The sequence below is a fragment of the Pongo abelii genome, chromosome 17 (assembly GCF_028885655.2).
Source record: "Pongo abelii isolate AG06213 chromosome 17, NHGRI_mPonAbe1-v2.0_pri, whole genome shotgun sequence".
Classification (NCBI taxonomy): Eukaryota; Metazoa; Chordata; class Mammalia; order Primates; family Hominidae; genus Pongo; species Pongo abelii.
In genome coordinates, this window is record NC_072002.2 from 20147629 (window position 1) to 20165022 (window position 17394).

The window sequence follows — 17394 nt, forward strand, 5'->3', positions numbered from 1 at the left end:
CAATGACACAGTAAATGACAGGAGATTTAAAATGTCTCCTGTCAAGTGACTGCTTATGAAGGGTTATTGCTCAGCTAAGGATTTCAAAATGACTCTGAGGTCTGTTGGCCTTCAATCTCTGCCAAAACCCTGAGAACTTGATGATGCCTGTGTTTTCTGAGAATCGTTTCAGTGTGCTGGCTGACAGTTCCATGGGGATCGCAAAAGGGAAGAAATTGCAGAGCCAGTGAAAAAGAGATGCACAGACTTCTTGGGAATTTTTTAAGCTATGGAACATGATGAATTTATGGTGCATAAGTACAGTCTTCTCTGTGAAAGTTTTTGTTTTCACATCTTTCATTAGATGTGTGTAAGAAAAAAATTCTTGATATAGTATCTACTAGCCCAACAATGAAAAGGAATGCCATTTGCTATTTACACTTTATTTCTAAAATAAAACTAAATTTAATTAAAAAATTTTGGCAACATACTTCTCTATGTTTCTCTAATTATTTGTTTTACACAGTCCAGCTCCATCTAAAACAAGTAAAAATAATAATAATGTTTAAATTAAACAAGAAACATTATAATGAAAATAATATATCACTTACAAAATGTGGCCTTTAGTATTTTTAGTGACTAGACATAACTTGAAGTTTGCTTAAATAGAAAAATAATCACATAAATAAAGTAAAATTTCTACTTATTTTAAGCTTAGATAACAGAGGATGTATCTGTGTAATGCTGTTTAGAGTAATCGGACAAAAATACAGTTAATATTGGTCTACTGCACATACATGATTTTAGAAAGGTAGTGTTTTATTAGTACAAAGGTTAAACAATGGCCAGGCATGGTGACTCATGCCTGTAATCCCAGCACTTGGGGAGGCCAATGCAGGCAGATCACGAGGTCAGGAGATCGAGACCATCCTCGCCAACGTGGGGAAACCCTGTCTCTACTAAAAATACAAAAATTAGCTGGGCGTGGTAACGTGCACCTGTCCCAGCTACTTGGGAGGCTAAGGCAGGAGAATTGCTTGAAGCCAGGAGGTGGAGGGTGCAGTGAGCCAAGATTGCACCACTGCACTCCAGCCTGGAGACAGAGTGAGACACTGACTCAAAAAAAAATAGTAATAATAATTAAATAATTAAAGTCATCTTTTGCAATGAATGCATTGCTTTGAAATTCTTAGCGAAACTCTGCCCTTTATAAAAGTTTAATCCATTTTTTACTTCAATAAATTTTATCTTAAAATGAAATTTCTATTCTCTACTTATAGTAAACTTTTTTTATAGTAAATTTTTCTTGTTTTTTTTTTTTTTTTTTTCTAGTTTGTATTCTAAATTACGGCAGTACCTGTGTAGGTATTGAGGGATGCCGAGGTTTGGAGTACAATTGAACCCATCACACAGGTAGTGAGCATAGGACCCAATAAGCAGTTTTCCAACCCTGGCCCACTCCGTCCCTCCCCGTTCTTATTTCCCAGTGTCTATTATTCTCATGTTTATGACAATGTGCACCCAATGTGTAGCTCCCACATGAATGAAAACATGAGATATTTGGTTTCTGTTTCTGCGTTAGTTTGCTTAGGAGAGTGGATTCCAGCTGTATCCATGTTGCTTCAAATGACATGATTTTGTTCTTTTTATGGCTGCATAGTATTCCACGGTATATATGAAATTTCCCATCTAACTTGGATTTTCAATCTACCTTGGATGCACCTGGATTGACTCCACGTCTTTGCTATTGTGAATAGTGCTGCAATGAAAATACATGTGCATGCATCTTTTTGTTACAATGATTTATTGTCCTATCGGTATACCCCAGTATAGTTATGGGGTTGCTGCATCCAACGGTCATTCTTAGTTCTTAATTTCCAAACTTCTCTCCATAGTAGCTGAACTAATTTACATTGCCACATACAGTGTGCATTCCCTTTTCTCCACAGCCTCCCCAACATCTTTTTTTGTTTGTTTTTTTTTTTTGTTTCACTTTTTAACAAAAGTCATTCTGACTTGTGATGTTTTGTTTCACATTTTTCTGGTGATTAGCAATGGTAAGCACTTGTTAATATGCTTGTCAGCCACTTACATGTGTTATTTTGAGAAATGTCTGTTCATGTCCTTTGCCCATTTTTACTGGTGTTATTTATTGTTTGCTTGTTGATTTGTTTAACTCTCTTATGGATTCTGGATAATAGGCATTTGCTGTATCCATAGTTTGTGAACATTTTCTTCCATTCTTTAGGCTGTCTGTTTAATCCTGTGATAGTTTCTCATGCTGTGCAGAAGCTCTTTAGCTTAATTAGATCACATTTGTCAATTTTTGTTACTCTTGCAATTGCTTCTGAGGACTTAGCCATAAATTAATTGACAAGTATGATGTCCAGAAGAGTATTTCCTAGGCTTTCATCCAGGATTTTTACAGTCAGAGGATGTGCTCTTATGTAAGAAAAGCACAAACCTTTTTTTTTTTTTTGAGATGGAATCTCCATCACCCAGGCTATAGTGCAGTGGTATGATCTTGGCTCACTGCAACCTCCGTCTCCTGGGTTCAAGTGATTCTCCTGCCTCAGCCTCCTGAGTATCTGAGATAACATACGCCTGCCAACATGCCTTGCTAATTTTTGTATTTTTAGTAGAGACAGGTTTCATCATGTTGGCCAGGTGGGTCTCAAACTCCTGACCTCAGGTGATCTGCCTGCCTTGGCCTCCCAAAATGTTGGGATTACAAGTGTGAGCCACCGTTCCTGGCCAAGCACAAAGCTTTTAACATAAAAATGGAAATGAACATTTTAGGATTTTGTGTAATTTATAAAATGCAATTATTTTGGATTCTACTATAATAAACATCCATATATGGGGTAAAGTGTTTAGATGCCAATCATTCAGTTGTGATTATGAGTGGGAAGAGTTGAGATGGTGCAAATAAACTTTTTTAAAAATTTTTTATTTTCAAGACGTAGTCTCGCCCTGTCACCCAGGTTGGAGTGCAGTGGCGCAATCTCGGCTCACTGCAACCTCCACCTCCTGGGTTCAAGCAATTCTCTGCCTCAGCCTCCCTAGTAGCTGGGATTACAGGTGCCCACCACCACACTTCGCTAATTTTTTTTTGTACTTTTAGTAGAGGTGGGGTTTCACCATCTTGGCCAGGCTGGTCTTGAACTCCTGACCTTGTGACACACCTGCCTCAGCCTCCCAAAGTTCTGGGATTATAGGCATGAGCCACCATGCCTGGCCGGTGCAAAGAAACGTTAAAAATGACATGAGCTGGGCACTGTGGCTCATGCACTTTGGGAGGCTGAGGCAGGCAGATCACAAGGTCAGGAGTTCGAGAACAGCCTGGCCAATATGGTGAAACCCTGTCTCTACTAAAAATACAAACATTAGCGAGGTGTAATGGTGGGCCCCTGTAGTCTCAGCTACTCAGGAGGCTGAGGCAGGAGAATCACTTGAACCCAGGAGGTGGAGGTTGCAGTGAGCCGAGATTGTGCCACGACACTCCTGGGTGACAGAGTGAGACACTGCCTCAAAAAAAAAAAAAAAACAAAAAAAAAGGTGGTATGAACCACAGCTAAACTGCAATCAATTAGAGAGTAAGCCAAAGCATCTCAAAGTATATCGTCAGTTATCAGGCAATAACGTGCAATTTCTAAAACCTAACTTAAATGCAGCTTTTAAAGATATTTTAAACATGTCAGTTTAGTCACATTTATTGAATAAACTTAACAAATGGGTATCTCTTGAAAATGAGAGCTCCAGGGAATTAAAAAATGTAAAGTTCCCATTTTCTTTCTGTGTTAACACAGCTAATTATGATCTTTACTTCACATGCATAAGTCAACAGAACAACTCAGTATTTCACCAAATTAAAGACAAGAATTATATTAGAGAAATGAAACCCAAAAGAGAAACAGTCATATAACTAACCTCAGTCAAGTAGTTCTTGCAGTTATTTGAAGTCTGAGGGTTTGAAGTGGAATTCTTACAGGCATTTGGGGAATATATTTTCTGTTGAGTCCTATACTAGTAAGATTTTCAACACAAGGTGACTCTGGGCCTCGCCTTGTAGGAAGAGTGCTGAGAAAATATTTCACCCACTCTTTCTCCATAAGGAGTTTGGTGCTGATCATTGCTATTTTCTTATTCGATCTGTAAAGATAGCAAAGACAAATGCTTAGTATTTCATTTTTCCTTAAATAATTCTTAATGACTTGGCAGTTTTTAAAAATTTGCCCTGAGAGTAAACCAAATTACCCACTAAACAGTGTTTTCACACCAAAGATGTGTGAGAGCATACCTGTTGTAAGGAATTATACTTTTAAAATCATTCTAAAGAAGCACCTGTGTTTCTGAGGTGATTTATACTGAACATGCAGCTCAAACAAAGTAGACAGGGAAGAGAAATGGCTATCAGTGATGTATGGCACAACAGGTAAAACTTGCTGCCTTCTAAAATGGCTCTACTTGTAAGATTCTGAAGATTCCATTTGAAATACTTGTATTTAAAGTGTAACAACGTGGGAAAAGGAATATGTTGATTTGCTTGATTATAAGAACCACTTCACTAGAAATAATTATATCAAAACATCATGTTGTACTCCTTAATGTAGGTTAAGAAAACTAAAGTGAACAAAAAAAATCTAGGAATACTTGTGTTTAGTAAGCCAGTTTTAGGTTTCACCCTTGTACATTTCACCAATTATCTAGGACCAATTAAACATTTGGTAATGAGGAATAATTCAGAGCAACAACTCCTAGGGGAGAACTAGATTGTTTGGTTGTTGATCAAAAAGAACTAAAACATCTCTGAAGGCAATTAGCCCCCAGCACTGTGACCAAGGCACTGGAGGTGAGGCTTGTTCTTTCTGCCTTCCACACACCCCTTCAGGCTGAACAAGGTGTTATTTTTCAACCACTTTGTGAATTACACTTCTTTAAATTCCTGTGATAATTATTCCCTATTTCACAAGGATGCCTTTCTGTAACATCTTGAATATGTTACACAAATAGTCTTTCTTGAGGCACCCTCTAGTGATAATACTAAAGATCACACTCAAAAACGATTGTGCCCAGAGTAGCAGTACCACTTGACACTTTGGGTTTAGGTTGTGATCTACTGAAAAATAAACTCATTAATATTACTATTTAGGGAAATTCTGACAAGAAATTTAAAACAAGATCACTTTATTAATTATAAAGCTTCAAAAATACTTAGTGAAAAAAACTAACAGATTAAGTTAACTACAAGAGACTTTTCAGGGGAAAAAAGCCATACAAAAGCAAAAAAAAAAAGAAAAATGAGAGGAGAGACAGAAACTATCCTTGACTAACATTTTAAAGGTAAGATTACTTACTACCATTATTTTCCAAAATTACATTGTCAAATTAGCATTCACTTCCTACTAATATCCTGAAGCCATATCACTAAAAATTATACTTTCAAAACAAATTAATGAGCTTAATTCATTTTCTATGAGTGTATGTTTGGACTTACTTCGTTAATTTTTTTGACATGGAATTGTTAGCTTTCAATGCTGCTGTAAAGGCTTCCTTATATTCTTCTAATTCGGTTGTAACCTCTTCATAAGTAGTTTTCATTTTGGAGAATTTACATTCCGTATCTTTAAGTGTGAGTTCCTTCTTATTTAGTGAAGCCGTATTATCCTTGTTTAACTGCTCTAATTGTTTTTCATATTATGCTTGTTTCTAAAACAAATGAAAAGAATATACTTTTAAAACACTTATAACCTAATTATTATATGTTTGTTGCCTTTCATTTTGAGTCAGTGATTCAAAGAGCAATTTTTAATATGTTAAAAAAAGAGGCTGAAGCTTAAAATGTTTATCAGCAGTATCAAAACTGATAACTGAATTCAGAATTAAGTCTGATTTATAAAAATTTGAAATCATAATTATGTTAGTATTAATGTAATCTGGTCATATAAAAAGCAATAGAATCCATTCATAATTTTAAAAAGTGATCAACGAACAATGTAGCTTAAGACCAATTCAAAGGTATCACATAATTTCTAAATCACAACTTTTTCTTATGCCAACTGGTCTTAATCATCAAATGACTCCATAGTAAGAATCATTACTCTGAAAGATTGATTTTGTTGTAATAATAATGGAAATTTAAATATTTAAAAGAAAAAACAGACACCATTTTTTTTCTAGAACTCTACAAAGCAAATTGCTACAAGAGAGGCAGAGGAAACACAATATGCACATATCCAAAATATAATTTGCAGTGAAATAAAGGAAAGCACATTACAGATAAACTTACCTGATTTAAAAAACTGACCTGTAAATGGATTTCTTCTAATTTTTCTACTGCCTGCACTGCCCTTTCATCTAGCTCTGATTTATATTCTTGTAGTTTACTAAGTTCTACCATATTGTTTTCCATATGTGTCTTAAGATTTAATATTTCTTCTTCCAACATCTTTTTATCCTCCTCAAGTTTTTCACATTCCTGTTGTACTTTTTTCATATATAATAACTCCTGTTGAAGAACTTGACTGTCTTTAGCCAAATTGACACATTTTGAAGATACAGCTTCCTTCTCTGCTGCAAGATCATCAAACTGCATGAATAAAATAGTATAGCTTGATAATGAAGTAGGCTGAGAATAATCTAATACAAAACCAACAGCAAATTTTGAAATGCATTTACTTGGAATAAACTGTTATCTGTAATGCGGTACATTCTTCAAATGTGAACCCTTAAATTACTCAGAATTTTAAGAACAAAGTTAAAGCTACCATGAGTCACAAAAATACATTATTTAACTATCATCATCTTTGCCACAGAACTTTTGCACTTCATCTTTTATTTTTCTGATAATTTATTTTTGTTCTTCCTTAAGTGGCACTAAGTTATCTCTTAGTAAAAAGTGTCTGTCCCCCTTCCCTCATTATCATTCCCCATAATATGTCAAAAAAAGTTTCAGAGTTATTTAGGCCAAATATCATATTTATTTCATTTATTTCATTATTTAGGCCAAATATCATATTTCAGAGATATTTAGGCCAAATATCATATTGAGTTATTTAGGCCAAAGTCAATAAATGGCTCTAGGAATAAGACTTTGAAAATAATATAACACTCTATACTAGGCATAGTGGCTCATGCCTGCAATCCTAGCACTTTAAAAAGCTGTGGCAGAAAGATTACTTGAGGCCAGGAATTTGAGATCAGCCAGAGCAACATAGTGAGAACCCATCTCTACAAAAAAAAATTTTTTTTTAAATTAGCCGGGCGTGGTGGCTCATGCCTGTAGACCCAGCTATTTGGGAGACTGAGGGAAAAGGATGGCTTGTACCCAGAGTTCAGGGCTGCAGTGAATTATGACCACATCACTGCCCTTCTGCCTGGATGACAGACAAAGACCCTATCTCAAAAAAACACAGAATAATGAATCCTATAAGTAAGGATTCTGATGCCATAAGCCTTTCCTTAAACTGCAAATGTTTCATGCTAATTGGAATTGCATTTTAAGAAGTAATGATTCTTGGGGTAAAGGCCATAGAATACAGCACCCAGAAATAAATCCACATATTTCCAGCCAATTGATTTTGGATGAACGTGCCAAGAACATACACTGGGGAAAGGACAGCCTCTTCAAATTAATGGCACTGGGAAAACTAAATATCCATATGGAGAAGAATGATACTATCCTATGTAACACCATATAACAAAATAAACTCAGAATCAATTGAAGACTGAAATGTAAGGCCCAAAATTATCAAACTACTATAAGTAAACATAGGGAAAATGCCTGAGGACGTTAGTCTGCACAAAGATTTTTATGGGTAAGACATTAGAAGCACAGGCAAAAAACAAATGATAGACAAATGGTACTACATTAAGCTAAAAAGCTTCTGTCCAGCTAACAACTGAGTGAAGAGAAAACTTGTAGAATGGGAGACAATATTGTCAAGCTATTAATCTAATAAGGGACTAATATCCAAAATGTACAAGAAATTCAAACAACTTGATGGTAAAAAAAAATCTGAGTTCAAAATTGGGCAAAATATCTAACTATACTTTTTTTTTAGAAAGAAGAAATACAAATAGCCAATAAATAAATTTAACAATGCTCAGTATCACTAATCCTCAGAGAAATACAAATCAAATCTACAATATGATATAATCTTGCTTCAATTTGAATAAATTATTATCATTGAAAAGATTTAAAAAAATGCTGGTGAGGTTCCAGAGAACAGTAAATTCTTACATGCTGTTGGTGGGAAGGTAAATTAGTGCATCCACTATAGAAAACAACATGAGGTTTCCTCAAAAAATTGATAATGGAACTGCCGAGGGATCCAGCAAGCCCACTACTGGGTATTCAGGCAATAGAAAAGAAAACAATAGATCAAAAGGATACCTGTCCTCATATGTTTATTGTAGCACTATTCACAATGGCTAATGTATGGAATCAACATACATATCCATCACCAAATGAAAAGACAAAAAACTGTGGCACACATACACAATGGAATACTATTCACCGTATAAAGGAATTAAATCTTGTTATTCGTGGCCACGTGGATCAGTCTGGAGGATGTTATGTTAAGTGCAGACACAGAAAGATATAAATACTGCACATTCTCACTTCTGTGTGGGAGCTAAAGAAAAATTGAGGGCTGGGCAACATGGCTGATGCCTGTAATTTCCTAGCACTTTGAAAGACAAAGGCAGGAGAGTCACTTGAGGCCAAAAGTTCCAGAGCACCTGGGCAGCATAGGGAGATGTTTCTATAAAGTCAAAAATCAGACGGGTGCAATGGTGCATGCTCATAATCCTAGCTTCTCAGGAGGCTGAGGTGTGAGGATCACATGAACCCAAGAGTTGGGGGCTGCAGTGAACTATGATCAAACCACTCTCTCCCATCTGGGTGACTACAGTTGCCCAGAGCCCAGACTACACTAGCAAGACCCTGTCTCTTAACAACAAAAATCTCAAAGAAGTAGGGGAAGGTAGGTTGGTTAATGGATATAGAATTATAGTTAGATAAGAAGAATGAGTTCTGGTGTTCTGTGGCATTGTAGGGTGAATACGGTTAACTATGATTTATTGTATATTTTTAAAAAGCCAGAAGATTGTGAATGTTCACAATTCAAAGAAATGAAAAATGGTTGAAGTAGTAAATGTGCTAGTTAGCTTGATCATTACACCCTATTTACATGTATCAAAATATCACTCTATAACCCATAATTATGTATATATGTGTCAATTAAAACAAAAGAGAAGCTACATTGATCCCATTTAAAAAAACAGAATATGGGCCAACCTTACTGCCTTCCTCCTAATGAATAGAATGCAGTAAAAGGGATACCATGTGGCTTCCCTATCTCAGACTGCTTTCCCTTGGAACCCAGCCCCCAGATTGTGAGAGCACTCAGGCCACAAAGAGAACCTGGCAGTGCCAGTGTCAGTGTTCATGCTGCCTGTCCCAACCAAGGTTCCAGCCAATGGCCAGCATCAACCGTCAAACACGTGGGTGAGCAAAGCTTCAGAGGATTCCATTTCCCCAACTGATAGCTGTTCCTAGGGAAGCTGAGGGGAGTAGAGACGAGCTGTCCTGGCCAAGCTTTTTCCAAACCACAGGTTCATTAACAAAATAAATGTTTTTCTTTTAAGCCAGAAAACTCTGGGTAATTGTTAGAAAAATGTTTTTAAAAGAGACAACAGGAAACACAACTTATGCAGCAGAAAAGAGTCTCCTTTAAAGTAGGATCTAATAAATGTTGAGGTTAATTTATTGATGGCAAACATTATTGAGAAGCAGCAGATAACCAGGAGAGAGACTTAAGCTGATGAGGAGGAACTTTTCCTAAAACTCCTTCAGTTATGAACTCTGATAACAAGGCAAGGGTGTCTCCTTACAGTTTCCCCTCAAGTTAGGAAATAAGACTGGGAAGCAAGAAGAAGACATATGGTATGAAAAAAACTAGAAATACTTGGTTACACAATCAAAATCAGACATTTACCTGATTTAAATTAACTAAAATTCTAAAAGATAAGCTTTGAGTATTTATTAATCAATCTAGTATTTAATTTTTATTTTCCTTTTCTCAATGAGGAAATAAGGAGACCATTATGAAATGATTTTTAGTCTTCACAGAAGTAAAATAAACATAGTGTGCTTTGAGTGTTAAGCAATCAAATGCAATTTCTCCTTTACCTTACTTCAAGCTTGTTTGTTTGGAGAAGTTAAGACCATCCCATCTCTATGTTATACCACAAGGCTTCTCTACAGCACACAACTTGGCTCTGAAATTTTGAAAGTCAAAATACTAATCTACTATGTGTCTCTGATAAATTGCCTGAACATTACCTGATTTTGAAGTGCTGCACTCCTAAGACCTTTTCTTGGAATGAGTTAAACTTTATATTCCAAGAATCCTCTACTGAGCTAGAAAGCAGAGCTGTGCATCTCTGTTTCAGTAAAAGGCAGTCGATACAACTAACTGTGGTTTCTGAGAATGCAAGATCTGCACCAAGAAAAGGATTAGCCACAGTGCTACCCAAGAGAACCAGCTACCAGGTGGAAAGAGGATCTGTCAACTGCAAGATGATGACTTCACTTGATTTCCACTGAGGAAAGCTGGCGGCTCAGACTTAAACTTCTCCTTCCTGGATGGTAAACACCTATGGAAGATTCTATGAATTATAATGAGTTAGCAAAACATAATGCACTAAATATTAGACTATGTCAGCAGATCCTGTGACCAAAGCTTACTGAAAACAAAACTATAGCGGGAGGCAATGGAAAAGAGACTAAAGATTTGAATGGAGAAAAAAGAAATAAAGTGTGTCTTATAAGCCTGGCTTCCCATCATGTCTTAGAGTAAGTAATGTATAAGCTGGCCAGAGACTCCTTTGAGACACAAAAGGTGAAGTTAAAGATATTCCACTAAATTTAATTTTTATTATGACATAAGACAACTGGTAATATGCAACATGATTGAAAAAAACTTCTCAGTACATTCATTTTGGCCTTGCATAAGAATAGATATAAACAAACTAAGAATTGATAATATAAAAATAAACTTGTGCATACACAGCCAATTGATTTTATATAAAGTTAACAAAAGAACAACATGGGAAAAGAATAGTCTTTTCAACAAATGGTGCTGGGACAACTGGGTATCCATGTGCAAAAAATAAATAAATTTGGACCAAATATCTTATTTAAAAATTAACTCAAAATAAAACAGTTAACTGTAACAGCTAAAACTATAAAACTCTCAGAGGAAAACACTGGCATAAATCTTTGTGACTGCATTTGGCAGTGTTTTCTTAGCTATGACTCCAAAGGAGAAATGGATTCAATGGACTTCAAAATTGAAAACTGCTGTGCCCGAGAAGACAGTATCAAGAAGTGAAAAGGCAAGACACTAAGTAGAAGAAAGTATTTGAAAAGCATATATCTGATAAGTGACTTACATATATAGGATATGTAAAGAACCTTTGCAATTCATAAGTAACAAGATAATGCAATTTTAAAAATGGGCAAAGATTTTGAATAGATGTATCTGCAAAGAAGATGTAAAGATGGATAAGGATAATGAGCACATTAATAGATGCTTGATGTAATTAGTCGTTAGGAAAATGTAAATCAAAACTACATGTGGTATCACTTCACACCACAAGATAAAATCTTTGTTCAATAAAAAAGTGAAAATAAGTGTTAGGAAAAATGTAAAGAAATTAAAATCGTTATCCAATGCTGCTGGGAATGTAAAGTGATGCAGCCACTTTGGAAAACAAACTGGCAGCTCCTCAAAAGGTTAAGCATGAAGTTACCATACGACCCAGAAATTCCAGTCATAAGTATATACTCCAGAAAAATAAAACTCATGCAAACATCAAAACTCATACATAAATGTTTACAGCAGCATTATTAATATGAGTCAAAAAGTGGAAAGAACCAGAACGTCCATCACCTTTGGGTGGGAAAGAACCCAAAGGTCCATCCCCTGGTGAATGGATAAATAAACTGTTTGATGTATCCATACAATGGAATATCACTCAGCAATAAGAAGAAATTAAGTACTGATACTGTATTAGGAGGAGACAGCAAAATACCTAGGCAGATATGGAAGGGTCCCCGGAGAATCTCCAACCAGCCCCACAAGTGTTTACACCAGATGTTAAGTGCAGATAAGGGAACCTGGACTTGTCTTGCCTGGACATGCTGGCAGCAGACCAGAGGCCAACATGCACTGGGGGGATGGGGTGGAGCTACCAGGAATTCACGCCTTATGCAGAGGGGGATCCTGGCCTCTTCAGCTCATGTGCTCCTGATATTCAATTCTGAGGTAGAAACCTGTTTGCAGGACCCCTCTCTTTGCTGAGAGCTTTCCTTTCACTTAATAAATTCTGTCCTCCTCACCCTTCAATGTGTCTGTGTGCTTAATTTTTCCTGGTCATGAGAGAAGAACCCAGATGTAGCTGAACTAAGGAGAAAAACCCCACATCAATACCTGCTACAACACAGATGCAGCATGAAAAATTATGCTAAGTGAAATAAGCCAGTCACAGTAGTCCACTTGCTTTTTATTTCAGAGGCTTATAAGCAAATCTATATAAAGAAGGTTGGTGGTTCCCTATGGCTGAGGGAGGAAGGGAAAACTAGTGAGATGGCTAAGTGATGTGGGGTTTGTTTACAGGGTGATGAAAATGTTCTAAAATTGATTGTAATGATGACTGCATAACTCTCTGAAAATACTAAAGTCAATGACTAGTATATTTTAAATGAGTGACTTGCATGGTGTGTTCATTATTTCTCAATAAACCTGTTACCCAGCCCCCCCAAATTAATTTGGTACTAGTGGTCTGGAGACAGGTACTGCTTGGTTTCAGATCACTGGCCAGAGTTAAAGACAGACACAAGAGAATCAACAGCATGTCCTTTTATAGAAAAAAGGTTTATATTTTAAAAACTATTCCTTTTCATTAGTATCAATTGTGTAAAATTAAATGAAAAATCTTTCTTTCACTGCTCAAAGCACTGAGAGATTTATATTGAGGAATAAGACCTTGTTTTCTTTGGCCCCAATTTCTATCTAAAGGTCTGAGAATCACACACTTCAAACTATCAAATCTCATCAGATGGGTTTTATTAATTCTTATAATGTGGCTTATTTTCTCACCTGATTCTGGTACAGCATCACAGAGAGAAGAAGCTGAAGGAAATCAAAATATTTAACCCCCAAATATATTTTTCTGACATATTTTGAAATGGCTGCTGCAGGTCCAAGAGATTGAAATGGCCCTCATTAATGAAGCCCAATCTCTCCCCTTCTAGGTCTCCCCAGATCTGGGGAACATTAACTAAGAGGCTGATGCATTTAAAGTCTGGAAAGATATATTTATCCTCTTTTTCTCCACATATTTTGGCAGAATTTGGGTTTTTCCATTATCAGTATGTTCCCAAATTACATGATTTTTAATCCCAAAACTGATTTAAAATTACCATATGTTGGAATATAAGTTATTCTATTATAAAGATACGTGCATTTGTATGTTCATTGCAGCACTATTCACAATAGTAAAGACATGTAATCAACCCAGATGTCCATCAGTGATAGACGGGATAAAGAAAATGTGGTATATATATACCATGGAGCCATAAAAATGAATGAGACCATGCTCTTTTCAGGGACACGGATGAACTCAAAGCTGTTATCCTCAGCAAACTAATGCAGGAACAAAAAACCAAACACTACATTTTCTCACTTATAAGTGGGAGCTGAACGATGAGAACACATGGACTCAGGGAGGGGAACAACAAACACTGGGGCCTGTTGGGGTCAAGAAGGAGAGCATCAAGATCAATAGCTAATTCCTGTGGGGCTTAATATCTAGGTGATGGATTGACAGGTGCAGCAAACCATCATGGCACACGTTTACCTATGTAACAAGCCTGCACATCTCACACATGTAATCTAGACCTTAAGATAATTTTTTTTTAAAAATTACCTTATGTTTTAGCTTCTTAATCAGAATATCCATTTTCAGTTGATCTGTTTTTAAGTCTCCATGGCAACCGAAGTCTTCATTTCCAAATACACTTAACATATTTATTGTCAATTCCAGGAGTTTCTTATATCTGCAGAAATGTACGGAATTAGTAAGTCAAATATTTTTAAGAGTAAATATTTAATAATTGTTTAAACAGATATTATGTTATAGCATATCAAAGAAACACATCTATAAACTATGATCTTTTCAGTTTCAACTGAGCATAGTTTGGAAGCATTCTATATGAAATTATAATCTAAGAACAATTTTATGGCATATATGGCAGGTAAAGTGGTATTACAACCATAGAGTTTTTTGTTTTGTTTTGTTTTTGAGAAGGAATTTCACTCTTGTTGCCCAGGCTGAAATGCAATGGTGTGATCTTGGCTTACTGCAACCTCTGCCTCCTGGATTCAAGTGATTCTCCTGCCTCAGCCTCCCAAGTAGCTGGGATTAGAGGCATGTAGCACCACGCCTGGCTCATTTTGTATTTTTAGTAAAGATGGGGTTTCACCATGTTGGTCAGACTGGTCTTGAATGGTCAGACTGGTCTTGAACTCCTGACCTCAAATGATCCACCCGCCTTGGCCTCCCAAAGTGCTGGGATTACAAGTGTGAGCCACCACACCTGGCCTAACCATACACTTTTTGTAAATAAACTATTCTTATCCATGTTGGTATGCTAAGATAAAATAACCTATTACTAAATATAAGCCATAACCCAGAAATGAGTAACCAAGATAAAAAAGTAAAACACATACATTTGAAAAAGACAAAAAATTATATTTTGATACCCATTCACAGTCTATAAGAAGAAAAAAAAGTACACACAAAAAGCATCAAGGCCATTATTCAATGTTGAAAAAGAGAAGACCAAGAAAGAGGCAGAGAGTTGTGTGACGATTTAAAGACTTTGAAGGAGAGATCTAGAGATCTTTGCTGACATAATGTCAACAAAATGAAAGAGATACAAAACCATATAGAGAAAGGCAATGACAGAAAAATGTAGATTAGAATCAGAAAACCAACTTAAGTGCTCAGTAAATAAATAGAAAAGTAGCTGTGTTCGGGGCTTCAAAGACACATTCCATTTTTTTAAAAAAAATCTGTAATCAAAACATGAATGCTCATTTTACTTTTAAGTTATACATATATTTTTATATATATGAAATTTATTTCTGTAAAACAGAAGTTTAATAATAAGTATACTTCGTGTATACAACGGAGGTATCTGTGTAAAATGAGTAAATTTCCATATGTTTTATATCTAAAAGAAAAAGAAGCAGAAACAAAATATAAGCTATATATCAAGATAAATTTTGATGTTAAAGAATGACACAATAGGTCTTCTTTAAAGAATTTGGATGCAGCAGAGGATACTACAAAAGGAAGAAAAGATGACCACAGACAGCAAAAATATCTTCAGAAATAAAAATTCAAACTAGATAATGAAGAGTGCACTTGACATTGTATGTCCAAGGCTTTGGCATTGTTTTCAAAATCAATAAAGAATAAGTGGCTGGGCACAGTGTCTCATGCCACTTTGGGAGGCTGAGTCGGGCAGGTCACGAGGTCAGGAGTTTGAGACCAGCCTGACCAACTTTGCAAAACCTCATCTCTACTAAAAAATACAAAAATTAGCCGGGTGTGGTTGCACACGCCTGTAATCCCAGCTACTCAGGAGGCTGAGGCAGGAGAATTGCTTGGAGGCATAGGTTGCAGTGAGCCAAGATGGCGCCATTGCACTCCAGCCTGGGAGACAGAGGCACTGTCTCAAAAAAAATAATAATAAATAAAAATAAAAATAAATAAATAAATAAGTATAATATTTTGGCATTCAAAAAATTTTCAGATTATGTTGTTTTTCTTTTATACATATTTTTAATACAAATTTTTTCATCCCAACCTTGCCCCAGCAGCTCAGCTGACTCCCAACCCCATGATGCACATGCCTATAAAGTTGTGTTGTGAGTTTCTGAAATACATTTTAAAATAGAGTTCATTTAATTATGAAAATGGAGACATAAAATGAATTTGTATCTCGGTTTTAGTCAAGTAAAATTAGAGCTAAATCAATTAATAAATGATTAACATGTTCTACAATACGAAAACCATACCCAGTTGCCTCTTCTTCTAATTCATGATTTTTCTTTCTTATTTGATTCACATTATACTCCAGTGATGATACTAACACAAAAAGTTTCCTTAATTCTTCATTTTCTTCTTCAGGCTTAAAAAAAAGTGTTTAAAATTATTTTTGTAAAATCTAGAGACCCTGTTTTATCTTAAAAATATTATTTCTCATAAGTTAATGAGTAATATGTATTTAGGCAGGGGTATAAAGTGCATTTTATAAGCCTGATGCCAATAAGGGTAGATTTCAAAAATAGTCACTTTTCTTAAAACTGCTAAAAATGATACATACTTTCATCATTATATTTTCTGAAATTTAAACTGTCAAAATGTTTGTTACAAACAAGGGTTTTTACACATAAAATACTAAGGGTTAGTAAAAAATGTGTAGTTATATTTACATTTTACTTTTTAAAGATGCTCTAGAAACATTGTCATTAATAGTTTAAGATATTCCAAGTTTTCTTAAATTACATCTTACTAAGATGATTTTTAGAAAACTCTTATCTATTTCCCATTACATTTTTGATCCTCATCTGTCTTCAGGCTGAGCTAAATACTGTCATTCTCTGTAAGTATTCACCCACAGGTTTCAGTTTTTCCCTTTCTCTTAACCCTTTCTCTTTAAATAAAGTTGTTTTCTATAATAAACAAAAACACAACTTTTGTCTACTTTTTGTGGTTTTTCTATTATCCTGTTTCTCCCCTTCCATTGGCCTCTGTGACACATGGTCTCATCCAGAAATCTATTTTTCATCACTTATTGTGTTTTTAATATGGAAATCTGATTTTTAATAATTCCAATAAAAAAGTCCAAGGGTCATGAAGGACTTTATCCTGCTTTACTCAGCAGCAACTGCGAGCAGTGACCAAATGTTCCCTCTGCTCCTCTGACCCTGCTTCATTTCTAAATGCAGCAACCTCTGTTCTTCAGTCCTATTCCTTTCTGTTTGTTTGTTTGTTTGTTTGTTTGTTTGTTTCTGAGATGGAGTCTCCCACTGTCACCCAGGCTGGAGTGCAGCGGCACGATCTCAGCTCACTGCAACCTCCGCCTTCTGGGTTCAAGCAATTCTCCTGCCTCACCCTCCCAAGTAGCTAGGATTACAGACGTGTGCTACCACGCCTGACTAATTTTTCATATTTTTAGTAGAGATGGGGTTTCACTATGTTGGCCAGACTGATCTTGAACTCCTGACCTCATGATCTGCCTGCCTTGGCCTCCCAAAGTGCTGGGATTACAGG

The 17394-nt window shown here is 35.9% G+C and overlaps 1 pseudogene; it reads right to left on the reverse strand.

Moving 5' to 3' along the window:
- LOC129047454 (ankyrin repeat domain-containing protein 18A-like) overlaps positions 1–16324 on the reverse strand; it is a 50789-nt pseudogene extending 34465 nt beyond the window's left edge.
- Positions 16325–17394: the final 1070 nt, after the last annotated feature.